Source organism: Bos taurus, chromosome 16, assembly GCF_002263795.3.
Source record: "Bos taurus isolate L1 Dominette 01449 registration number 42190680 breed Hereford chromosome 16, ARS-UCD2.0, whole genome shotgun sequence".
In the NCBI taxonomy this organism is placed as follows: Eukaryota; Metazoa; Chordata; class Mammalia; order Artiodactyla; family Bovidae; genus Bos; species Bos taurus.
This window is the reverse complement of record NC_037343.1, coordinates 50,641,940-50,667,509: the sequence shown is the minus strand read 5'-3', so window position 1 is coordinate 50,667,509 and position 25,570 is coordinate 50,641,940. Positions and strand designations below refer to the sequence as shown.

Sequence of the window (25,570 nt, the reverse complement as noted above, 5' to 3'; positions counted from 1 at the left end):
TCTTCATCCCCACCCCCACCTCCCCCATCTCCCCATCTGCTCCCAGCCCTGTATCCCTCCCTACCTCTTCTATACTGTCCTTCTCTCCATGAAGACCACCCCCCCACAGCCTTTCCTCTCCCCCCAGTACACAGGACTCTTGTGCTGGAGGTTGGAGTTGGCCTGCTTTGATCTCAGGTGCAGTCTCCATGGGCATTTATCAGATGGGCTTCTGTGAAGATGTCCCCTCCTTAACACCAAAGGTCCCCCAACCCCAGGACTGGTCAGCAATGGGCTGCACATGCTGCCCGCTGCCCGGGAGGACTGGCAGCCCTGCTATGTGGGTCAGCCTGCCAGGGCCTCAAGCCAGCCAGGGCTGGATCATGTGTGCCGCTCCCTGAAGCTTCCGCCACCGCAGCATCTTCACTCGCCATCTTGGGGGGAACAATGGTGACCAGGAGTGGACAAAAAGGCCAAATCAGACAGACAGGACTTTCCAGTTTGTATTTAGACAGCATTTCTGGTTGAAACCACAAGCACATGTTGACTGCAGAAAATCTGAAACAGGCAGTAAAACAGAAAGGAAAAATTTTAATTGCCCTTTCTGGAGCTACCCAGTGAGTGGATCCTTTTAAATTCTAATCTAGTCTCACGTGCTTACTAATGTTATGGTGCTGTGGAGGCATCACGTTAGTTAAAATTCCTCCCCATCTTCAGCTTGGCTGCAGGCGGGTAGCAGCTGCTAGTGGCCCCGGGGGCGGCAGGGTTCCCTGGGCTGCGCTGTGTCAGCCCCTCTGGTCGACTCGTCATTGCCTTGGCGCAGAATCCCAGACCAGCAATCACTCTGGCCAGGAACATCAATGTATTTTAATCATTTAGAATCATTTTATAAAGCCACCAGTCATTCGGATCAGGGGCCACCCTGTGACCTCATTCTAACTTCAGACATCTGCAGCGACCCTATTTCCAAATGAGGGCACGGTCTGAGGTACTGGGGGTCAGGACTTAGCATTTGGGTTTGGGGGAATGCAATTTGGCCAGAATGGGACCTGCAGAAATTGAATCCTGGGGTCCACACAAGTTCACAGCCTGGCAGGTCTGCAATCCTTGTGGTCAGCTGTCCTTGGCGTCCTCTCCCAATTGGGAACAAGAAAAATGCGTGAGGATTTATAGTGAATGGTGTGTGACTGACCACAGAGGACCCTGCTAATCAGGACCCCAAGCCCAGTGTCCCCACAGGGTCCATCACACCACCTGGAGGACGTGGTGAGGCTCTGACGTCCTACTCTGCAGCTGCCCCTTCCTGGACAGGAGGGCCCGGTCACTGGGGAGTCCTGAGCTCATGTGGTCGTGAAGAAACCTCTGACACTTCTCCAGAGAGGCCATCACACACGTAGGAATGAAGGGTTGCGCCTCGTTTCCTGTGTCCAGCATGCGGTTTGCTCTTCAGATCTCATGTGGCTGAAGTGTCAGAGAGAGCCTGTCCAGATATTTCCACCATGTTAGTTTAGTTTTCTGTATAATATGCAGAACTTCGTTTTTCTTGACATTGTGATCTAAGCAGATCATTGAATACACTTTGTAAAGACCACTTATGAAGACCAGCCAATGTACATGGACACACTTTAAAAAAAGGGTTAGAAAACTATGGCCAACGCACCAAATCCAGCCCACCTTTGTGTTTTGTTGTTTTAAAAAATGGTGATGAAAATATACTTGATCCCATGATCCATGGCATCCCATCATTTCATGGCAAATAGAAGGGGAAAAAGTGGAAACAGTGACAGACTTTATTTTCTTGGGCTTCAAAATCACTGTGGATGTTGACTGCAGCCATGAAATTAAAAAACACTTGCTCCTTGGAAGAAAAGCTATGACAAACCTAGACAGCATATTAAAAATCAGAGACAGACCTCACTTTGCCGACAAAGGTCCATATGGCCAAAGCTATGATTTTTCCAGTAGTCATGCAGAGATGTGAGAGTTGAACCACATTGAAGGCTGAGTGCTGAAGAATTGATGCTTTCGAAATGTGCTGGAGAAGACTCTGGAGGGTCCCTTGGACTGCACGGAGATCAAAGCAGTCAATCCTAAAGGAAATCAACCCTGACTGTACATTGGAAGGACTGATGCTGAAGCTGAAGCTCCAATACTTTGACCACCTGATGTGAAGAGCTGACTCAGTGGAAAAGACCCTGATGCTGGGAAAGATTGAGGGCAGAAGGAGAAGGGGACGACAGAGGATGAGATGGTTGGATGGCATTAGTGACTGAATGGACATGAGTTTGAGCAAACTCCAGGAGATAGTCAAGGACAGGGGAGCCTGGTATGCCGTGGTCCATGGGGTTGCAAAGAGTCAGACATGACTAAGTGACTGAACAACAAGAAAAAAAATAGGCTTCATATAAAACTTGCCACTTTAGCCGTTTTTAAGTGCACAGGTCAGCAGTTAACGTGTACTCACATAGTTGTGGAGCCATCACTGTGATCGTCTCCAGAACTTTCTCCTCTTCCCAAATTGAAACTCCATCCCGTTAAACACTCCGCACCCCTCCCCTCTGACACCCACCTTCCAGGTCCTTCCGGAAGTGCCATCTTACATTGTTCTTTCACGTCTGCTTGTGTCACTTGGCACCGTGTCCTCGAGGTTCACCCATGTTGCAGTGGGTGTCAGACTCTCCTTTTTATGGCTGAATCATCGTCCATCGTGTGGATGGACCACACTTCACTTATCCATCACCCACCGATGGACACTGGTTTGCTTCTGTCTTTTGGCTGTTGTGAATAACTCTGCTCTGAACATGGGTGTACAAATACATTTTCAGGGCCCTGCTTTCAGTTCTTTTGGGAATATACACACAATTGGAATTGCTGGATCGTAGGATAAGTCCATTTTTAATTCTTTGAGGAACCACCAGACTGTTTTCCGAAGGAGCCACGCTAATTTACATTCCTACCAACAGTGCACAGGCTTCCAGTTTCTTCACTTTCTCATCAACAGTTGGTTTCTGGTCTTGTTTTCTGGGAGCCACCCTATTGGGTGTGAGGTGGTGTCTCATGGTGGTTTTGATTGGCGTTTCCCTAGTGGTCAGTAATGTTGAGCATCTTTTCTCGTTCATCGGCTGCCAGTATGTTGTCTTTGAGAAACATCTGTTCAGGTCCTTTGCCCAGTTTAGAATGGGATTGTGTGCCTGTGTATTTGTCGATTGTCCTGGTCGGTGTATAATGACTGACCCACTGCTGTGCACGTTGGGCTCAGCTTTCTCTACTTGAACCCACTGGTTGGCACGTCAGAGCAAGGTTGTCCAAGGAGCTGACTTCAGGTGGAGAACAGACGGGCATCTGTGATGTCAGTGTGAAGATGGACCAGTTTTCCTTCTCTTTTCGTTCTTCTGATATTTTCCATGTCTCTTACCACCTATTTTTATAGCATAAAAATTCATTACGAAGGAGAAAGGCTCATGTGGAGGAGGGACTCTTGAATCAGAAGGTACTTGGGGGCCCGTGAGTCAGTCAGTCTGTCCCCATGAGAACATCCTTCCCCGTGCTCCTGTGGGGTCTGCCCAGTGGCGGCTACCCTGTCTGTCCAGAACCCCTAGATGCTTGGTCACATCAGCAACACCCCCCCCAACCCCCAGCATGTTTTGCTACATGAAGCGACCCCGTGGGATAACAGAATGAGATGGAATGAGTCCAGGGCTCTGGGCCATCTGTGGGGTGATGGGCACACCTGGTGTTGAGGAAGAAAGCCCTGCACCCGGTGGGCCGCTCCGCTGGGAGGAGGGCAGGCGGCAGGGTCCCACCTCGGGACAGCCCGGGGGAACAGAGCCCAGAGCAGGCGCCTCCCTCCGCTCTGGCCCCCCTGGGAGCACCTGCTGGTGAATGCAGACCACCTTCGCCTTCTCGGCTTTGGGGCCGTGGAGACTCACCAGGGTCCTGTGGATCTGAAGGCCTTGGGTCCATTTAGAACAGAGACTTCGCTGAGCTCCGCGGCGACATTCTTGGGAGTGAACAGAACAAGCATAAATTATTCATGGATTTTAGCTGATCTGTTTTTGTACAAAGGGAGCTTTTAAAGTTAATTATTTTTAAGCAGTAGAGGATGGTTTATCTGAGAAAGCTGGAGGCTCGGTTTTCAAGGTGAGCAGATGGCAGTGGGGTAGGGCATGGGGTGGGAGTCTGGGCCCTGTGCTCAGAAAGGAGAGAGGCCCAGATGTCGGGAAGGGTTTGGGGGTGGCTCTGACTTCAGTCCCGGCCAAGACTTTAAACTCAGCTCCACCATCTTAAACCTTGCAGGCCTCTGACGCGCCGGCCCCCAGGGTCAGGGAAGGCCCTGCCGCTCTCCAGGCACTGCCCTGTGGTCCAGGTGTAGGCGCAGCCCCAGTGCACCGGGACGCCCTGTAGCGGGTCTCGGGAAGCAGATCCACAGACATGTTGCAACACCTGCAAGGGTCTCCCGCCAGGAGGGAGGCTGAAGCCAGAGTCTCTGCAATCCCTGCCCAAAAAAGGGAGGAGGCGGGCAGCCCATGGGCTGAGCTGGCAGCTGCTGTTCCTTTGAAAAGTGCTTCCTCCTGGGTTTAGACAGGGGTGGGCGGGTGCAGACACCGTGTGGACGTGATGTGGGCGGGCGTGGGTGCTGTGCAGACAGGTGTGGACACGCTGGACGTGGACGGTGTGGACAGAGGGCCTGCAGCACTTGGTCCCCTCTATTCCGGCGCCTGCTCACACTTGGATGGCCTTGGAGGGGGTGCACCAGGTAACCACAGGTATGGACACAGATGCTTGCATGCGGGCACAGGTAGGGGCCTCAGTGCTAGGTCCAGTCCACACCCCTCATCAGTCTGACCTGGGGGCCACGTCTCCTGCCAGACACCCCCTTGTCGCACCTGCTGTGGGTGATTTCCCAGTTTGTCACATCAGAGACTTCCCAGTGACTTCCTGGTTTGTCATGTCGGAGCAGCCACCTTCCAAGAGAGCCCACATGTCCTTCCATTTTGATGCACAGTTTCGGGGTTCTCCTTTGCCATCACCTCTCCACCCCTGGGGGGCAGCCCCCTTCTGTCCCTAGATCCCATCTTTGGCGTGAAATGAAAGAAACCTGGTTCCAGCCTGAACTGCATGTCCCAGGGCCTGTGGCCTCCCTGTGGTCTCCCCATGTGGCCGTGTTCTTATGTGTGCTCTGCTGGCCCACAGCACGGACAGTGGTCACCAAGGGGTGATCAGGTCTTTTCTGAGGCTCCTGCTGCGGCCCTCCCCCAGCCACCCCACCGCAGCCCATCTCCCACCTCCCATATTGGCTGTTTTTGGCCTTGAATTAATTTCTTGTTCCCCAGTCATTTTTCTTAAAGCTCAGTTTCGGTCTCTTTCAGTCTGTTGTCTGTAACAAGCTCTGCCCAGTTTCCCAGGCTCGCTGCTATTCTTGTGGTCTCCCACAAGCCCCTTGGTACTGTTGATGGTGACCAGGAAGGAGCTGCTCCTTCCTTTCTGTGACCCTGGGGCTTCGTCCCTCTGATGGGGCAGGGGTTTCCATGTGTCTGGGACACTCAGGCTGACCGCCAAGGGGTCAGAGCTCGGGTCTCAGTGTCTGGCAGCTCCTGCTTCCCTCTCTGGGCCTCCTCAGAAGGCAGGTGTGGGCACAGGGAATGGAATCACGTGGATTTTGTGAAGCTTGTCTTTTTTTTTTTTTTGCAGTAGAACCTTTTTTATTCAGAAAAGCAAAAATGTTTTCCAACCACACACAAGAGGGTGTGGGTTGGGGGCAGAGGTGTCTGTCCATCCAGTGTGGGCCCCCCACCCATGTGGTTTTGGCAGCAATAAGGTGTGGGGTAATGGCCCCAAAATAAAAATGGTGTGTGTGGCGGGGAGTGTGGTGGGGAGCAGAGGGGTGCAGAAGCACTGGGGAGTGGTGAGGGGAGGGCTAGACGAGGTCAGTACTGGGAACGCCGCAGGTGAGAGGCCATTTCATAACATTTCTTATTGATCATACCGCTGTGGACACCTTCTTTGCCCATCAGCAGTACTAGTGTCTTGACAGTCATGGTGACAGTGGTAAAAAATATGGAATGCTTCACGAATTTGTGTGTCATTCTCGCGCAGGGGCCATGCTAACCTTCTCTGTACCGGTGAGGCTTGTCTCCAGTGGGCGCTCAAAAGCAGCACTAGTGTGTTAGAGCTGGTGACGTATTTCTGAGCTGTGGGTGACAATTCTGGGGGAAGTGGCTTCCGTGCTGCTCCCTCGGTGTTTCCATGGGAATTAGAAATGGTCCTGGGCTGCAAGTTGGGAGTCAGAAAACGTGGAGGCAGCAAGACCCCAGGTCTACTTCTGACTCCTGGCTTCTCCTCTTGCAGAGCCAGGGGTCCACTCTGGCCTCAGTCTCTGCTGTGTCCTCAGCCCGAGTGTTAGCAGCACATGCATGCACACACACAGACACACATCACACACACTCACACATATATACATACACACATACCACACACAGGCACACACACACACACACACGTACACACCACACAAGACACAAATGACACCACACACAGACACATACATACATACACACACGCCACATGCACACACAGAGACACATGCACACAGACATACACACACCCCACATACCACATACACATACATACACACAGAGACACAACACACATACAGAATACATACACATTCAGACACGGACACACACACATACATACACATTACACAGAGACAGATGCACACAGATAGAATCACAGACACCACATAGACACACACGCACACCACACATAGACCCACCACATGCATATACACACCACACACACACATACCCATACACCCAGGAACGGGAATCCCTGCACAGAGGGCTCTGCTGCTGGTGGTGCAGGGAAGCTGTGACTCTCCCTTGTGTTGTGTTTTGCAGTGTTTAGGGAAGAGGACTGTCAGGAAGACTGATCAGCTGATGTCCACGAGTACTTGGTTTGTGTCAGCTGTCACCACAGAGGCAGGTCCTGCTAGCTTGTCACTGAGGGCATCCTTTGATGTCACCACTGATCAGGTCCCCGTGTCCCTGAGGAGGCTTGGGCAGCAACCTGGCTCTGAGCTTTGCCTGCTGTATGCACGTGGGGAAAGGGAGGCTTCAGGGCCTAGCTGGGGAGCAGTGGAGGATCAGCAAGATGCTGTGGATCCACCAGGGGTTGAGGCGGCGAGCAGGGCAGGCTGACTCCGTCTAGGCTTTGCCCTCTGGCCCTCCATTGTTCATGGAGGAGGGCAGGTCTCTCTAGCATTTTGACAGAGGTCCAGAGCCCTGCCTGGTCCTGGGCCCAGCCTTGACCCTTTGGTGTGGCAGGAGCGTGGCACTCTGACCAGCCTTGGCCCCTGGCCCTGGATGGACCCATCTATTCCTGCTGCCTGGTGTGTGGTGGGGGAGCTGTCAGGTGGACACTGTCGGGGTGCAGGGCTGACAGGCTGCACCCCCCCAGGAGCTGGTAGACTTGGATCCCCCTCCCAGGTGTTGGTGGACTTGGACACACACACCCCCGCAGGAGCTGGTGGACTTGGCACCCACCCCCACCCCCACCCCCAGCCCCAGCCCCAGGAGCTGGGAGGAATGCGATTTCACTTCTCAGGATGGTGGGGACACACCCGCAGCCTGTGTGTGAAACACCGTGTGGCCTTCCAGGAGGAGCGGTTGTTCTGGGTCCTGGGGGCCTCTCTTGGGGACCAGGGAGGGATCAGAAACAACTCAGCTGATGAGCATGAGGGAGGGTGGTGAGTCCCTGCTCTCTGCCCCCATGCCTGGGGGCCCTGATGAGAAGGCAGTGCTGCCGCCGCCCGGTTGAGCCCAGGAGCCCTGGCAGCTTCTCCCTGGAATGCAGCCTGCAAGACCCAGGTTTTCAGGCCATTTCTCTAAACTCAGGAGATTCTTTACTTAAACCCGAGAAACATGAATGTGGGGTGCACTAGGTTCCCATGGGTGCTGCGCCCCTGCCTGAAGCCCCCATCATGAGGACAGCAGTGGTCTAAGGAGCTGATTTGCCATCTGGGGTTCTCTCAGAGGATGGGCTGGGTGGGTGGCTTGTGATTCTACTTCCAAACAACCCCTCATGCCTGTCCTCGAAGCTGCAGGGTCAGGTTTAAACTTTGGATTTCCCGGTGCCTGGACTCACAGATACATCTAATAAGGCTCCTGCTGCCTTGGACCAGCTCGGCGCCGCCTCTGGGGGTTGGGGGGGATCTGTTCTGGGACCAAAGACTCCTCTCCCTCTGCACGCCCCGCCACACCCTCCTTCCCACACAGAACAGCAGGGACACGCCGTCCCCAGGAGTTGCAAGAATGAATTAGGAGATCTATGTGGAATTACAGTGCATGGAGCCCGAGCAGGTGTTTTGCTGATATGAGCCTGGGTTTTCCTCTCTCCCTCCCGCCCTCCCTCCATCCCTTCCTTCCCTCCTCCCTCCCTCCTTTCCCTCCTCCCTCTTTTCCCTCCACCCTCCTTTCCCTCCTCCCTCCTGTCCCTCCACCCTCTTCTCCCTCCTCCCTCCCTCCTTTCCCTCCTCTCTCTCCTCCCTCCACCCTCCCTCCCTCCTTTCCCTCCTCCCACCTTTCCCTCCTCCCTCCTCTCCTTCCTCCCTCCCTCTTTTCCCTCCACCCTCCTCTCCTTCCTCCCTCCCTCCTTTCCCTCCTCCCTCCTCTCCTCCCTCCCTCCTGTCCCTCCTCCCTCCTTCTTCCTTCCTTTCCCTTCTCCTTTCCCACATCTGAGCGGTATGGCCCCAGATTCCAGGCCAGGCAGATACTGAGAGAACCATGATATAGAGGACGTGCTCCTAGTCTCAGCTGGTTAGTGAGCACATGTGCAGAAACAGATAAAGTTGCAGCTTGTAGTGAATGTAAGTGGCACCAAGATGGAAAGGGCTGGTGCTGGGGGCCCAGGAAGGAGGGGTAACACCTGAGGTGAGAACTCGCTGACCTGGCCATGGAAGGGGACCGGCAAGGTTCTTGAGGGGTGGGGAGCGTGGCCCCTCAGAGGAACTGGGAGAACCTGCTGGCAGAACCCCTGGGGAGGCCAGGGAGGGGGCCACACAGGAGTCTCTGGTCACCCCTTAGTCCTGTGTTTTGTGAGCCTGTAAGGTGTTGGTTCAACAGCCCTGAATCCCGGTTATGACCTACTTGCTGTTCCAGTTAAGCTGAAAATCATTTGTCCACATCCAGCTAAATCAAATGACTTGCAAGGAGCAGAGAAGCCTTGAAATGCATTTTTAAAGCAGTGAAAGTGAGACGAGGATTTTTTCTGAGGGAAAATGCAACACTCGAGGGCTCCCCTGGTGGCCCAGTGGGTAAGAGTCCACCTGCCAATGCAGGGGACATGGGGTCGATCCCGGTCCAGGAAGACCCCACACGCCGCAGAGCAGCTAAGCCCATGCCCCACAGCTGCTGAGGCCCACACGCTTTAGAGGCTGTGCTCCGGAACAAGAGAAGCCACTGCAATGAGAAGCCCACAGCTAGAGAGCAGCTCCCGCTCCCACAGCTAGAGAAAGCCTGGGTGCAGCAACCAAGACCCAGCACAGCCAAAAATAAGTAAGTTTGGAAAAAGGAAAAGAGAACACTCGGATTCCGCACCCTGGTGGCAGCGAGCTGTGTGCACCTGCTCTGAACCAGCTGGTTAAAAGCCTGTGTTACTTCTTGTCCCTGCAAAGCATGCAGGTACTCCAGAGTCTTCCCCTCCAGGGTCTTCCCCTTCAGGGTCTTCCCCCCCAACCCCTCCTTCCCGTGATCATGGCCCTGGGGCAGAGGAGGAGCTGGTCTCAGCCCCTTGACCTAACCCTTCACTCCAGGCTTTTCCTCGGTTTTATTTTGCAGTGATAGAGGCTCTCTTGCTAAAATTATTTCAAAATCTGCCACCTGGAAAAACAGACCCATTGTGGGACCATCCACCTGTGGCACCGAGGCTGCAGCTTTTGTGCTGGCATCTCGCTTTTTCACCCTGCTTGCTCCTGTCCCCACCCCCAAGGCCCTGAGCCACCCTTTCCTCCCAGCCCCTACCTGGTCCCCCGAGGGATGTGGTTTGCTCCCAAGGCTCTGTAGATCTGCAGGCTGCACACTGACCGTGGACAACCCCCCAGGGTCGCCATCATGAGGGTTAGCGCCTGTGGTCAAGGATGTCTGTGTGTCATGTTCTGGTAGTTCTCGCAGTATTTCAAGTTCATTATCACTGCGTTAGTTGTGGTGATCTGCGATCTGTGTCATTGTTTCCGGGCCACGAACCACACCCGCTGAACTTCACCTGTCAACGTGCTGTGTTCTGCCTGCCCCACTGATTGGCCGTCCCCCCATCTTCCTCCCTCTCCTTGGGCCTTCCTGTTCCCTGACACAACAATATTGAAATCAGGCCGATTAATAACCCTGCAATGGGGGGACTTCCTTCGTGGTCCAGTGGTTAAGATGCCACACTTGCACTGTTTCGGGCCCCAGCTCCATCCCTGGTCAGGGATTTAAGATCCTGCAAGCTGTGTGGCATGGCCCCAAAACACCCAAACCAGGACAAAACAATTCCTGCAGTGGCCTCTTAAGTGTTCAAGTAAAAGGAAGAGTCGCACGTCTCTCAGTTTTAATCAAAAGCTAGAAATGGTTAAGCTTAGGGAAGAAGACAGGTCAAAAACCAAGACAGACTGAAAGGGTCCCTTGCACCAAACAATTAGCCGAGTCATGAATACCAAGAAAAGCCCTGAAGGAAGTTAAAAATGCTGCTGCTGTGAATGCAGAAATGGTAAGAGAGCGAAACAGCCTTACCGCTGATACGGAGAAGGTTTTAATGGCCTCGATAGAAGATCAAACCAGCTACAGTATTCCCTTAAGGCAAAGCCTCATGCAGAGCAAGGCCCTGACTCTTCAGTTCTGTGAAGGCTGAGGGAGGAGAGGAAGCTGCAGAAGAAAAGTCTGAAGCCACAGGGGTTGGTTCATGAAGTTTAAGGAAAGAAGCCATTTTTACAGCATTAAGTGCAAAGTGAAGCAGCAAGTGCTGATGAAGAAGCTGTAGCAAGTTTTCCAGAAGATCCAGCTCAGAGCATGAAGGGGCCACACAAGTGCGTGTATGCTCAGTTACTCAGTCGTGTCCGATTCTTTGCGATCCCATGGACTGTAGCCCACCAGGCTCCTCTGTCCATGGAATTTCCCAGGCAAGAATACTGGAGTGGGTTGCCATTTCTTCCTCCAGGGGATCTTCCTGACCCAGGGATCAAACTCGTGTCTCTTGAATTGGCAGGTGGATTCTTTACCACTGAGCCACCTGGGAGTCCTTGACACAAGCGAAGGGGCCCTGAAGAATTAAGCTGAATGCACTGTGCATGTGCTTTGGAAATGGAATAACAAAGCCTGAATGACAGCACATCTGTTTACCACATGGTTTCCTGCAAGATTTTAGGCCCATTGTTGAGACCTTCTGCTCAGAAAAATACTCCTTTCAAAATGTCAGTGCTCATTGACCACACACCTGGTCATGCTCTGATGCAGAAGGACAACGAGATTCGTGTTGTTTTCATGCTGCAAACACAGCATCCACTCCGCATCCGTGGACCAGGAAGGAATTTCAACATTCAAGTCATATTATTTAAGAAACCCATTGTATAAAGCTATAGCTCCCATAGGTGGTGATTCCTCTGTTGTTTCTAGGCAAAGTCAATTGAAAAGTACCTGGAAAGGATTCACCATTCTAGATGCCATTAAGAACATTCATGATTCATGGGAATATCAACAAAATACCAACATTCGCAGGAGTTTGGAAGGGCTTCCCAAGTGGCAGTGGTAAAGAATCTGCCTGCCAATACAGGAGACGCAGGAGACTCTGGTTCGATCCCTGGGTCAGGAAGATCCCCTAGAGGAGGAAGTGGCAACCTATTCCGGTATATTTGCCTGGGAAATCCCATGGACAGAGGAGCCTGGGGGCCACATTCCATGGGGTCACAAGAGAGTTGGATACAACTTAGTGACTAAACAACAGGAATTTGGAGGAAGTGGATTCCAATGCTCATGGATGACTTTGAGGAGTTCCAAACTTCAGTGGAGGAAGCAACTACAGATGTGGTGGAAACAGCGAGAGAGCTGGAATTAGAAGTGGGGCCTGCACTTCAGTGGGAAGCCTCCACACCACACCAGAGCAGCTGCTGCTCGCCACAGCTAGAGAGAGCCTGAGTGCAGCAATAAAGACCCAGCACAGCCAAAAATAGTAATTAATTAATGCAACTACAAAATTAAAATACACTTGCTCCTTGGAAGAAAAGCTATGACAAACCTAGACAGCATATTAAAAAGCAGAGACATCACTTTGCCAATAAAGGTCCATATGATTAAAGCTATGGTGTTTCCAGTAGTCATGCACAGATGTGAGAGTTGGACCATAAAGAATGCTGAACGCAAAGAACTGATACTTTCCAACTTTTTTGAAGAAGACTCTTGAGGGTCTCTTGGGCTGCAGGGAGATCAAACCAGTCAATCCTAAAGGAAATCAATCCTGAATATTCACTGAAGCTTCAGCTTCAGCTTCAGTACTTTGGCCATTGATTCAAAGAGCTAACTCATTGGAAAAGACCCTGAGGCTGGAAAAGACTGAGGGCAGGAGGAGAAAGGGGTGACAGAAGATAAGATGGCTAGATGGTGTCACTGAATCAATGGACATGAGTTTGAACAAACTCCAAGAGATAGCAAAGGATAGGGGAGCCTGCCGTGCTGCAGTCCCTGAGGTTGCAAGGAGTCAGACGTGACTTGGTGACTTGTTCAGTTCCTCAGTCATGACAGTCAAAGGTTTTAGCGTAGTCAGTGAAGCAGAAGTAGATGTTTTTCTGGAATTCTCTTTTTCTTTCTGTGATCCAGCAGATGTTGGCAATGTGATCTCTGGTTCCTATGCCTTTTCTAAATCCAGCTTATACATCTGGAAATTCTTGGTTCACGTACTGTTGAAGCCTAGCTTAGAGAATTTTGAGCATTACCTTGCTAGAATGTGAAATGAGTGCAATTGTGTGGTAGTTTAAACATTCTTACACACGGCCCTTCTTTGGGATTGAAATGAATACTGACCTTTTCCAGTCCTATGGCCACTGCTGAATTTTCCAAGTTTTCTGGCATATTGAGTGCAGAACTTCCACAGCATCATGGTTTAGGGTTTGAAATAGCTCAGCTGGAATTCTATCACCTCCATTAGCTTTGTTCATAGTGATGCTTCCTAAGGCCCACTTGACTTTGCACTCCAGGATGTCTGGCTCTAGGTGAGTGATTGTACCATTTTGGTTATCCAGGTCATTAAGATCTTTTTTGTATAGTTCTTCTGTGTATTCTTGCCACCTTTTCTTAATATCTTCTGTTTCTGTTAGGTCCATACTGTTTCTGTCCTTTATTGTGCCCATCTTTGCATGAAATGTTCCCTTGGTATTTCTGATTTTCTTGAAGAAATCTCTAGTGACTTAGTGACTAGACAACAACAAATTGATTGAAAAAAAAAGAAGTTGGGCTGAAGATGTGGCTGAATTGCTGCATCTCAGGATAAAACTCTAACAGATGAGGAGTTGTTTCTTGTGGACGACAAGGAAGGTGGTTTCTTGAGATAGAATTTGCTCCTGGTGAAGATGCTGTGAAGATTGTTGACATGACAGCAGAGCTGAAAAAGCAGCATCAAGATTTGAGTTGCTTATCTCCAATTTTGAAGGAAGTTCTCCCACGTGTAAGATACTGTCAGCCAGCATTACCGCTGTAGAGCAGTTGTTTGTGAATGAAGAATCCATTGATTTGGCAAACGTCATTGTTCTTATATTTTAAGAAATTGCCACAACCAGCCCAGCCTTCAGCAACCAGCACCCTGATCAATCAGCAGCCATCAGCATGGAGACTAGACCCTTCTCCAGTGGGGAAAATAAAAAGAGATTTGCTGAAGGCTAAGATGACGCTTACCATTTTTTAGCAATAAAATATTTTTTATCTGAGGTATGTACATTCTTTTTGGGCTTCCCTGGTGGCTCAGAGGGTAAAGCGTCTGCCTACAATGTGGGAGACCTGGATTCGATCCCTGGCTCGGGAAGATCCCCTGGAGAAGGAAATGGCAACCCACCCCAGTACTCTTGCCTGGAAAATCCAATGGACTGAGAAGCCTGGTAAGCTACAGTCCATGGGATCGCAAGGAGTCAGACACAACTGAGCGACTTCACTTTCATGTACATTCTTTTTAGGCATTCTTTTTAGACTTAATAGGCTATAGTTATAGTATAAACGTAACTTTGCACTGAGAAACCAAAACATTTGTGTGTATCACTTTATCATGATACTTGCTTTATGTTTGCTTGAGCCAAACCCATAGCATCCCTGAGGTGTGCCTGTGCTGATACATGATCTTTACAACACGTTTTCCTGGCGTGCTGTCCCCGTGTGACATCCCGCCTCCTGGAAGCCCTGGGGTCCTGGCTTCCTTAGGTCTGACTTTCTAAAATGAGTAGGACAGGGAGGAAATACTTTATTTTGTAAAAAGACATTAAAAGGTTCTCTGTTGTGTGGGGGGAATTCCAAGGGGGCTCCTCTGGTGCCAGCCCCACCCCTCCTCTTTCCCTGACCCTTGACCCTTGAGTCCTCTCTTTCTCTGCTGCTGCTGCTAAGTCGCTTCAGTCATGTCCAACTCTGTGCGACCCCATAGACAGCAGCCCACCAGGCTCTGCCGTCCCTGGGATTCTCCAGGCAAGAACACTGGAGTGGGTTGCCATTTCCTTCTCCAATGCATGAAAGTGAAAAGTGAAAGTGAAGTTGCTCAGTCACGAATATATATGCAAATCACACATCAAAATTTAGTTGTGACAGCTTGGGGCTTCCCCCCACCGCCTGCCCCTGATAAATTCTTAAAGCCTTTTAGAAGGCTTAATCTCAAGGAGAAGCCGGCCTCTTGTATGTGTTTAATCACCAAAGCAGTTTTCAATCTCAGATGTGATTTAAGAAACCTGGAAACTTGCAGCAGCTGAGTCCTCCAACCAGAGGGAGGCTGGTGGGCATCCTCCCTGCCCCTTCCCAGGTGGCCCAGGATTTCCCGGGCACTTGTCTCCCCCTCTGCCTCTTTCTCCTCTGACCTGGTCATGAGAGCCCAGGGACAGCCTCCGTGGGGGTCTGAGGCTGATTGCCTTGTTCTTTCTTCAGCTTGTGTGTGTCATTTACTCATTCATTCATTCCAGCTCAGCTGTCAAGACCACGGCCAGGCACCTTGGGCTGAGCTGGCCTGAGTCAGCTCTGGCTGCAGGAAGCAGGACAAGGCTCCCTGGGCCTCAGTTTCCCTTAGGAGGGGCTGCCTCGAAGGGCAGGTGGGCGGGCCCAGCACTTGCCCCCGCTCTCACGAGCCCCTGCCCCGCTCTATGCCATTTCTCCCCAGCTGTAGTCACAGCTTCCTGACGGTTTGTCCCTCATCCCCTAGAATGAGGCGCTAGGATGAGAGCCAAGCACGGGGACACAGGCCTCGGCCAGGCCAGTGGACTTCTGCCGTTAGTGTATGTTTTCCTGTCCACTGTGTGTCCCTCACGTCTGTTGCTCTGTTACTTGAAGGTTAAGGATGAAACCGAGTTTGGAAATACTGGGCTGACCTGGAGTCCAGATGCTGTCCTGCAGGCCTGCCTGTGAAACAGATGTCAACGCTTGCCCCCCTCAGAGGCCTGTGAGGGGATCTAGGTTCAGTGTGTCCTTGGTCTAAATCAGCATCTGATACAGTAGAGTGGACACATCCCAGGTTATATGTAGCAGAGACACCGAGTCTCAGGCATATAGTCACAGGGTATGTCACAGGCATATAGTACATGCAGAGTAGATACATAATAGATACAGAGCAACTGTCGTAGATACAGAACAGATACTTCATAGTAAACTGTGGAAAATTCTTCAAGAGATAGGAATACCAGACCACCTGACCTGCCTCTTGAGAAACCTATATGCAGGTCAGGAGGTAACAGTTAGAACTGGACATGGAACAACAGACTGGTTCCAAATAGAAAAAGGAGTACGTCAAGGCTGTATATTGTCACCCTGCTTATTTAACTTATATGCAGAGTACATCATGAGAAACGCTGTACTGGAAGAAACACAAGCTGGAGTCAAGATTGCCGGGAGAAATATCAATAACCTCAGACATGCAGATGACACCACCCTTATGGCAGAAAGTGAAGAGGAACTAAAAAGCTTCTTGATGAAAGTGAAAGAGCAGAGTGAAAAAGTTGGCTTAAAGCTCAACATTCAGAAAACGAAGATCATGGCATCTGGTCCCATCACTTCATGGGAAATAGATGGGGAAACAGTGGAAACAATGTCAGACTTTATTTTTTTTGAGCTCCAAAATCACTGCAGATGTTGACTGCAGCCATGAAATTAAAAGACGCTTACTCCTTGGAAGGAAAGTTATGACCAACCTCGATAGCATATTCAAAAGCAGAGACATTACTTTGCCAACAAAGGTCCATCTCGTCAAGGCTATGGTTTTTCCAGTGGTCATGTATGGATGTGAGAGTTGGACTGTGAAGAAAGCTGAGTGCCAAAGAATTGATGCTTTTGAACTGTGGTGTTGGAGAAGACTCTTGAGAGTCCCTTGGACTGCAAGGAGATCCAACCAGTCCATTCTGAAGGAGATCAGTCCTGGGTGTTCTTTGGAAGGGATGATGCTAAAGCTGAAACTCCAGTACTTTGGCCACCTCATGTGAAGAGTTGACTCATTGGAAAAGACCCTGATGCTGGGAGGGATTGGGGGCAGGAGGAGAAGGGGACGACAGGATGAGATGGCTGGATGGCATCAGCGACTGGACGGACGTGAGTCTGAGTGAACTCTGGGAGTTGGTGATGGACAGGGAGGCCTGGTGTGCTGTGATTCATGGGGTCACAAAGAGTCAGACAGGACTGAGCGACTGAACTGAACTGAGATACAAAATGGATACATCATAGATATATAGTAGATACAGTGTAGACATGTAGTACATAGTAGAGTATATACATCTTAGACACATGGTAGATACATGTTAGATATGTAATATATAGTAGATACAGAACAGATATATCACAGACATGCAGTACATACAGAGAAGATAGATATAAATAGATACAGATTAACTCCATCATAGATATAGAGCAGATACATCATAGATACATAGTAGATGCAGAATAGATATATAATGGATACATGGTAGACACAACAGATACATCATTGGCACATAGATGCAGTGTAGATATAAGATATATAGTGGACCCAGAACAGATACATCATAGGCACATAGCAGATGCAGTGTAGATATATAATAGATACAGAGGAGCCTGGTAGGCTGCAGTCCATGGGGTCGCAAAGAGTCGGACACGACTGAGGGACTTCACTTTCACTTTTCACTTTCATGCATTGGAGAAGGAAATGGCAGCCCACTCCAGTGTTCCTGCCTGGAGAATCCCAGGGACGGTGGAGCCTGGTGGGCTGCCGTCTATGGGGTCGCACAGAGTCAGACGAGACTGAAGTGACTTAGCAGCAATAGCAGCAGACACAGAGCAGATACATCATAGGCACATACAGCAGAAACGCACCTATAGCAGACACATCATTGGTGCGCACACTGTAGGATTAGCGTGTGCCAACAGTGGATCACGAATGCCCTGCGTGGGGTTCTCATCACTGTGGGATCCTTTTCCCTGGGGAGGACTGTGATGGGAGTTTGGGAAAACATCCAGTTTTCTCTCCCTCTCCCCCTTTTGTTTTTTATCAGACACAGCAGGGCTGTGCTTCCTGTCTGGTGGGTGGAGGCTCATCCTTCTGGGTTGGGTCCTAAGGTCAGAAGTGTGGTGGGCCAGGCTGGGGGGCTTGGGGGTGGTCCCAGAGCCAGTCCTCTCCCCACCCCACCCCTTGTCAAAAGACACCCCACAGGAGTCTTTTGAATTTACATTTTTTTCTTTCAGAGTCTGCTGTGGGCTTTTCGAGGTCTGCTTACAAGTTTTTGTTGGTTTGTTTCCAGATTCATAGGAACTGTTTGTATTTTGCTCTCTTCTTTACTACAGTTTTGCAGAAAAGAATCTAAAACACAGCCCCGCCTTGCCTTACTAAAGGGCTGCAAAACAAAGGTGTGCAGCCAACTGTGGGGTGAATGGCCCCACCATCACTTTTTCTGTTACTGTTTTTCTCATAAAGAGGCCTCTCCTCCTGGGGAGGGGGAGAGCTTTTCTTGACGGGGATGCATATGCATACACTGCTGGGAAGGTGTGGAGAAAAAGCAGGTGTGCCTGCGGGGCCTAGGAGATGCTCTCACGCCCGGTGGGGGAGTGCACCACCCCTCCCGAACACATGTGAGGTGGTCGTGGACACGTGGCCCTAGTGCTCTTTCTGTCTCTCAAATCAATTCACGTCACATCGACATGACAAATCTTTAACATGACAGCTGAATAAGCTGTTTTCTGTGGGAAGCCGTCCCAGTGGGTGGGGCTGCAGTTTGCTCCTTAGTCCCTCTTGGGGTGGGGAGGGGGATTTGACTGGCAGCTGCTGCTTGTCTGTTTAGCCCTTGCTCCTGCTGCTCACCTGGAAGATACATGAACTCGGCTCCTGCCCGTGGGAAACCCACGGGCCAGGAGGAGAGTAATTCCTGGGGGTGCTTGGACGTGGGACTTGAGGGGCCAGTGTCTCCCAGGTTCCTGTTCGGGCAGCAGCGAGGGGCGGTGGTGGGGGCACTGTCACCCGCTGGGCCCCAGGCTCTACAGGGTGCCTTTCCTTCTCACGTCATGAGACATGGGAGAGCCATGGGCTCCCGAGCTGGTTCCAGACGACTTGGGGGGCAGCTTGGGTTTAAGTTTTGGGGAGGGGGTGAGCCAGGCTGGGGCATTCAGGGTGTGAACCTCCCCGCTCCCACCCGCTCCTCTAGGCTTTCTATCCTCCCCGCCCCAACCCCAAATGTGGCGGGAAAGGCAGGGGGTGGAGGCTGTCAACTGCTGAGCGTCACAGGTTACCTTCTCTGTGGCTCAAACCAGACTCGGGGCCTCAGAGCTGCAGGGGCTGGTGCAGTGGCCATGGATGCTGGGCACTCCCCCAGGGCAGCGAGGAGAGGGTGGGCCTCGCTGATCACAGGCTGCCCGTACCTCTTGGCTCCTGTGTGCAAGGCCCCTGTAACCCGTGTCTGGTTCAGGGACCCAGGTATGCCACCTGTCCATGTGGAGCCTGTGCTCTGGAGAGGGGAGGACACGCAGGTGCCAGAAGGTCACAGGGCTACTGCCACCCCCAAGGAGATGCTGTTTTAGCTGAGACAAGAGGTGGGGTGGGGCAGGCCTGGGCCCTGGTGTGGACAGAGTTAGGATACTGAGGGACCTGGTGTAGCTGGAGGAGGAGGAGAAGGAAGCCTGGTGTGGCTGTGAGATGCAACTGTGTGGTTGGGGTGTGGACCAGGTGGGCACTCTGCGCTGGAGTGGGTTGGGGCCAGCAGGCCTGTGGGGCCCCCTGCTGCCCACAAGGCCAAAGATAGTGGGGCAGAGGGTCAGGGAAGGGGAAAAGGGGCAGGAGTCCAGTGCTGAGAGGAGATTGGCAGGACCCGGGAGGACCAGGAAAGGGAGAACTGGAGGGTGGGTCCCATGTGAACCATGTGGGTAAGTGTGGGCTGGTGAGCATGGACAGGTGAGTGTGAGTAGGTGTGTGTGAGCAGGTGAATGTGGACAGCTGAGTGTGTTCAGGTGGGTGCAGGCAAGTTAACATGGGCATAGACAGGTGTGCAAGTCCCATCTCTCCAGTGAGGGGAGAAGCCACTGGGATTGGAGGTGTTGACTCTGCACGCATAGTCCCTGTTTGAGGACAGATGTGTCCAAGGCACTTATTCAGCCAGGGACACCGGCCTCGGCAGGAGCTGCTGGGCTGACCCTGGGGCTGACCCCGGGTCACTCCTGTCTCCTGCATAGCCGCCATGTGCATTATGGCACCGTTTTGGCGAGGATGCTGAGGACTCGGCATTGGTGGGAAGGTGGTCTTGTAACCGGGCCTGCAGATGACCAGGAGCCGACTTGTTCCTGGCAGGGGAGATGGGGCCCACAGGCCACCTGCACGAACAGCCTAAAAGGAGCTGGGGTTGTGGGGGGAACGGCAGCCATGGCTGCACTTGGGGCTCACAGTTGATGAAACAGGGCTTTTCCCCTGTGGCCTGGGAGTGACCAAGTGCAGCATGAATGGTGTGTGCAGTTCTCCCTAATGGTCATCTGAGCAAATGGATTTGGGATGAGGTGGTCATATGAGCCTAAGAGCTGCAAGGAGGAGCTGGCTGGCTGCTTTGAGATGTTGAGTGGGGATGGAGAGCTTTCCTTTGGGGTGAATAGGGCTGTCCACTAGGGCCCTGCTTGGCCCCCGGCATGGTTCCAGGACTGCAGCAGAAGGAAGGGAGTGGAGGCCAGTCATATCTCTCTCTCGGAGGCCTCCTTCTTGTTCCTTGTTGGACCAGACGAGCCCCTGGGAGCCAGGTGAGTGAGGGGCACACCCTGAGGCTCTGTCCTCATGCCTTCCCTCTGACTTGACCCTCTTGCTTCCGCCTTATGGGGACCTTGTGACGACACTAACCCCCAGATAATCCAGGATCACCCCCTCCCAGGGTCCTTACCTTAACTGAGCAGAGTCCCTGCCCCATGTGAGGAGGCTCAGGCTGGGGATTAGGATGGGACGTCCCTGGGGGCAGATACTTAGCCAACCACAGATGCTTTCGGTTTCTGGCTTCCGAGGAGGGATTCCTGGGGTGAGACCCAGACAGAGGGCACCGACAGGAGTCCCAGGGGTGGTGGGGGCAGCCGGGACCCCTGGCCTTGGGTGGCCTCAGTTTGCTCATATGTAAAGTGAAGTCATAGTAGCCACCCCTTTTCCTCTGATAATGAACAGATGTCATCACAGGCATTCAAACATGCTGGGCTGAGCTGCCTCAGGACACCCATGGAAGGCCTGAGGGAGGGGATAATGTGACAGCAGCTGTGACTCGGTGGCTGACATAGGGGGTGCCAGGTCTGGGCTCTACCACCCTGCAGCCCTGTCTGCAGACCATCTTACAGGCCCACCTCGGGGCAGGGGGAGCCCCCAGCATGGTCTGGGGGGCGTGTGGGTCCCTGAGATTTGATTGTGTCAGTACTAAGAACCACACGGGACAGCAATGGTCAGGCCGGGACCTGGGGCCCCGGATGCGGGGGTGAGTCTAGGGTCATCTGGAGGCAGAATCAGTGGATGTGGTTGCAGGCTGGGCACTCAGGGAGGGCAGGTTTCTGCCAGGCGAGCTGTGGCGGGGGAAGAGCTGGACAGGAGAGTGCTTTCATTAGGGCTCCTGTGAGTGACTGGAAACTGAAGACAGATCTCTAGTCTGGAAAGACTGGAAACCCAATGGCCAGGAGTGAGCTGGCTCATCCTGGGGTGGCCAGACCTGCTTCTCTCTCTGCATGCTGACTTCCTCGGAGCAGTCACCCTCCATCAGGTGCCTCCTCAGGGTCCCCTCGCTACTGGGTCACACTGATGCCTCGTGCCCTTGGTCACTTGTCCACCCTCAAACCACTGGTGGAAAACCCCACAGGTGGCCTGGACTGAGCTGGTGGGAATGAAGCCTGCAGGGCCAGGGTGTCAGGAGAGGGACTCCCTCCTTCTGCGTGCTGTGCTCTGGCCTTTTTCTCTTCCAGGAAAGACGCTAATCCTTTTGTGAGAGCCCCACTTGCCTGACCTCATCTAAACCCAGTCACCTCCTAATATTATCACTGGAGTGGGGGTGGGGCTTCAATACAGGAATTTAGGGGGACGCAGACATTCAATCCATAACAGCGGGTAGGGTGGAAAAAGATTCGGAAGGTATTTTGGGACCACCTAACGGGTCAAGAGAGGACCACACATCAGCCAAAAAGTGGCAGTGGAGAGGAGAGCCAGGGAGCCAGACAGGGGAGATGGGAGCTGATGTGAGGGTCTTGGGTGAGGGAAGGGAGAGCAGGGGGATGCACCCTGAAGGCTGCAGATGCACTAGGGGTCTGTGGATAAGCTAGGGTCTGGGGGCCTGGGAGCGATGCGGAAGGGTGGAGGTTTAGAGATGAGATGTGACCAGTGAGGAGTCCAGGGTGGGAATGAGTGATGGCGAAGGACTTGGATTAGGGGAGGCAGCCCAGCCTGCTGGGTCAGTTCCAGTTAGGAGCCCCACCCACAACCACACCCCCGCCCCTTCATCTGGTTTTGGATCTGCTTCTACGGGCTGGTTCATGCCGCAGAACCGTCCTCCTCCTCGCTGCTCGCTCGCTGCTGGCCCTGTGGGTGGCCCCAGCCTGCATTCTAGGGACACATGCTCTTGAGCACTGCTTCCCCTCTCCCCCCAACCTCCCCGGCTCAGCCTGGACCCAGCTTGGACCGCAGCCCTGCCTGGGATGAAGCCCACCCTTGCCAGACCCTTTCTGAGCTCCTGCGTCACGAGGTACAGATCCTCTCCCCAGACCTCATTCCTTATGATTCATCCTCAGACTCAGGATTTACAAAACTTGGCATGTGCGTGTGTCCAACCTGCTGCCCAGCCATCTGTCCATCGAGGTTCCTAAATGTCCACCCAAGTGGAAGAGATCAGCACAGGGTGAAGGGCAGGCTGGCTTCCTTCCAGGGGGGCTGGGAGTACCCCACATCCGGTTCATTCCATCAGGTCTAACGTGGCTGAAACTGAGGCATCCTGCAGCCTGGGGTTGCCGTTCAGTTGGCAGTGTCATTTTCTATCTTTCTGGTCCATAAGATCATGGTGTTTTGGTGAGTCATGGTCTCTGAGGTTGGATGAGGGCTGGCATCCAGGCAGAGCGAAGGTTGGGAGCAGCACAAATGGAGGCCTGGAAAGTGGGTGGCTCTGAGGGATGTAGGTCTGAGGTGTAGACGAAGACAGGGAAGGTCAAGGCCATTGATGTTGACAGATGGGGACCTGTGCCCAAATCTTTAAGGACAGACAGTGTTGAAAGTGTGGAGAGAGGGGAGGGACATGGCTGTATGGGCAGCTCACTGACCGTCTGTGACCCAGAGTCAGGCATGACCTTCTGTCCCTTTCATCTCCCCAGAGGTCAGGTGTGGGGCTGAAAGTTCTGACCCTCTAATCATGCCTTGGACTTTGACGACCAGCCCCCAACCTGATGCCAGTCTCATCAGCTTACAAAGGATGCTCAGAGACTTCTGGGCTCTCAGGAGGCATGTGTCAGGAGCCCAACCTTGATGACCATCCACCCTCATCCCTGGGCTCTGCGGTCCCGCTCCCTGGCCTCCCCAGCCCTGGGCTTGTTAGAGCTCTCTGCCATCAGAGTAGACCTGAGAGTGGTCTGCGTGAGTGTCACATCGTGGCCATGGTCTGCGTTTCCTCTTTGCCCCCAAAGCTAAGTGTCTTCTCGCTTATAAGCTGTTTAGGACCCACTGCTGTCAGCTGCAGAAGGAAATGGCAACCCACTCCAGTGTTCTTGCCTGGAGAATCCCATGGACGGAGAAGCCTGGTAGGCTGCAGTCCATGGGGTCGCACAGAGTTGGACACGCCTGAAGCGACTTAGCAGCAGCAGCAGCTGTCAGCTGCTCCTCCAAGTCTTTTCCTCAGTTTCAGACTCAGGGTGTTGAAAAGCAACTTAATGGGCCATGCGCCTACGTTACTGATTTGTAGGAGCTCTGTGTGTTGTGTGTGTTTGTGACACTGCTAGCATCTCACTCGGCGGCTTGCCTTTCCACTCTTGGTGAACAAAAATGGACAGTGCCTTTACAGTGTGTGCCTTTTGTTAGAGAAGCTGCCCCTGAACCCCAGGCCCTGAATGTTTCCCTCCTGACAGAGTCATAACCCTCGTTAGTCCTGCCACACCTGGGAGTAAGCTGTGTATGGGGGGAGGTTTCCCACCCCTGCTCCCTGTGGTGATAGCCGGTTGAGCCAGGACCACTTATAGGAAAAGCATCCTCCTCTCACCACAATTCAGTGATGTCTTTATCATCGACTGTTGCGGGGTGGGGGAGGGGGCATTTCTGGACTTCTGTCCCTTTGGCCTTTTGCACAATATCACATGGTTTTAACTTGGCTTTATAATAACTCTTAATATCATGTATTTTTTGTTTTTCTTCAAGGGTATCTTTCTTGTGGTGGTTGTTAAGATTTTTTTTTTTGGATGTTCAGTTCAGTTGCTCAGTTGTGTCCGACTCTTGGTAACCCCATGGACTGCAGCACTCCAGGCCTCCCTGTCCATCGCCAACTCCCAGAGTTTACTCAGACTCATGTCCATTGAGTCGGTGATGCCATCCAACCATCTCATCCTCTGTCGTCCCCTTCTCCTCCTGCCTTCAGTCTTTCCCAGCATCAGGGTCTTTTCCAATGAGTCAGTTCTTCGCATCAGGTGGCCAGAGTATTGGAGTTTCGGCTTCAGCATCAGTCCTTCCAACGAATATTCAAGACTGATTTCCTTTAGGATGTTCTGGTTGGATCTCCTTGCAGTCCAAGGGACTCTCAAGAGTCTTTTCCAACACCACAGTTTTTGATGTGGACCATTTTTAAAGTCTTTATTGGATTTGTGACAACACTGCTTCTGGGTTTTTTTGTGGCTTTTTTTTTTTTGGCGTGTGGAATCTTAGTTCCTTGACCAGGGATCAAACCCACACCCTCTGCATTGGATGGCAAAGTCTTAACCCCTGGACCACCAGGGAAGTCTGTCTTGGTTGTTTTTTGCTTTTCCATTTCTATACAAATTTCACAATTGGTTTTAAGTTTTCCAAAACCCAGTGAGATTTTTTTATTTGGATTACATTTGAGTTCATAGATCAGCATGGGAGAATCGACATCTTCGCAGCCTTGAGGTTTCTGAGCTTTGAACATGCACTCAATTCTTCTTCAGATTTTTTCAGTGACATCTGTGTCTTCTGTGGAGCAGTCCTGCACATTTTTTGCTGGAGCACTCCACTGTCATTTGGCTTTTTACGCTGCTTTAAATCGTGTTCCTTTTATAATTTTGTTTCCTATTTGTTTGCTTATAGAAATATATGGAGAAATACAGTTGACTGTTGATATTGAACCCTTGTCCAGCCACCATGTTAAATTCATGTATTCATCCTAGGACTTTATCTGTGGGTTCTTTTGGGTTTCCTGTGTACACTCCCAGTTCACCAGTGCATTTTATTTCTCTTTCCAAACCTTCATCTGTTACCTTGCATCACTGGCACTGTTTATCTTTCCAAAACACCATGGAACAGAAGTTCTGACCACAGGCATCCTCTTGTTCTAGATTTCAGTGGAAGGTTTTCAGAATTCTGCCATTAAGGATGTTGTTTGCTGAATGACTCTTCTTTCTCTTGTAAATTCCCATCGTCAAATTTAGGAGGTTCTATTCTGTTTCTTGTTGAGGATTTTTATCCTGAATGACGTAGAATTTTATCAAAGCGTTTTTCCCCCTTCATCTGTTGACATGCTTTTCTCTTTTATTCTATTAATAAGGTGAATTATACTATTTGACTTTGTTAAACCAAACTTGCATTCCCTTAGTTCATCCTGTTTGGCTATAATGTGTTGTTTTTTCTATGTTTTGCTGGATTCAGTTTGCAAACATTTGTTGGTATTTTTGCAACTATTTATGAGAGAAGTTGACCTGCCACTTTCTTTCTTTCTTTTTTGGTAACTTTG

General features: G+C 51.6%; 1 protein-coding gene and 1 non-coding gene across 5 annotated transcripts in view; one reads left to right on the top strand and one right to left on the bottom strand.

The window, feature by feature from the left end:
* PRKCZ (protein kinase C zeta) overlaps positions 1-25,570 on the top strand; it is a 99,489-nt gene that overhangs the window by 32,035 nt on the left and 41,884 nt on the right. The gene's annotated exons all lie outside the window — the stretch shown is intronic.
* On the bottom strand, positions 6,031-6,136 carry LOC112441939 (U6 spliceosomal RNA). Its single transcript, XR_003029892.1, has one exon. It is a non-coding gene; the product is annotated as a U6 spliceosomal RNA (small nuclear RNA).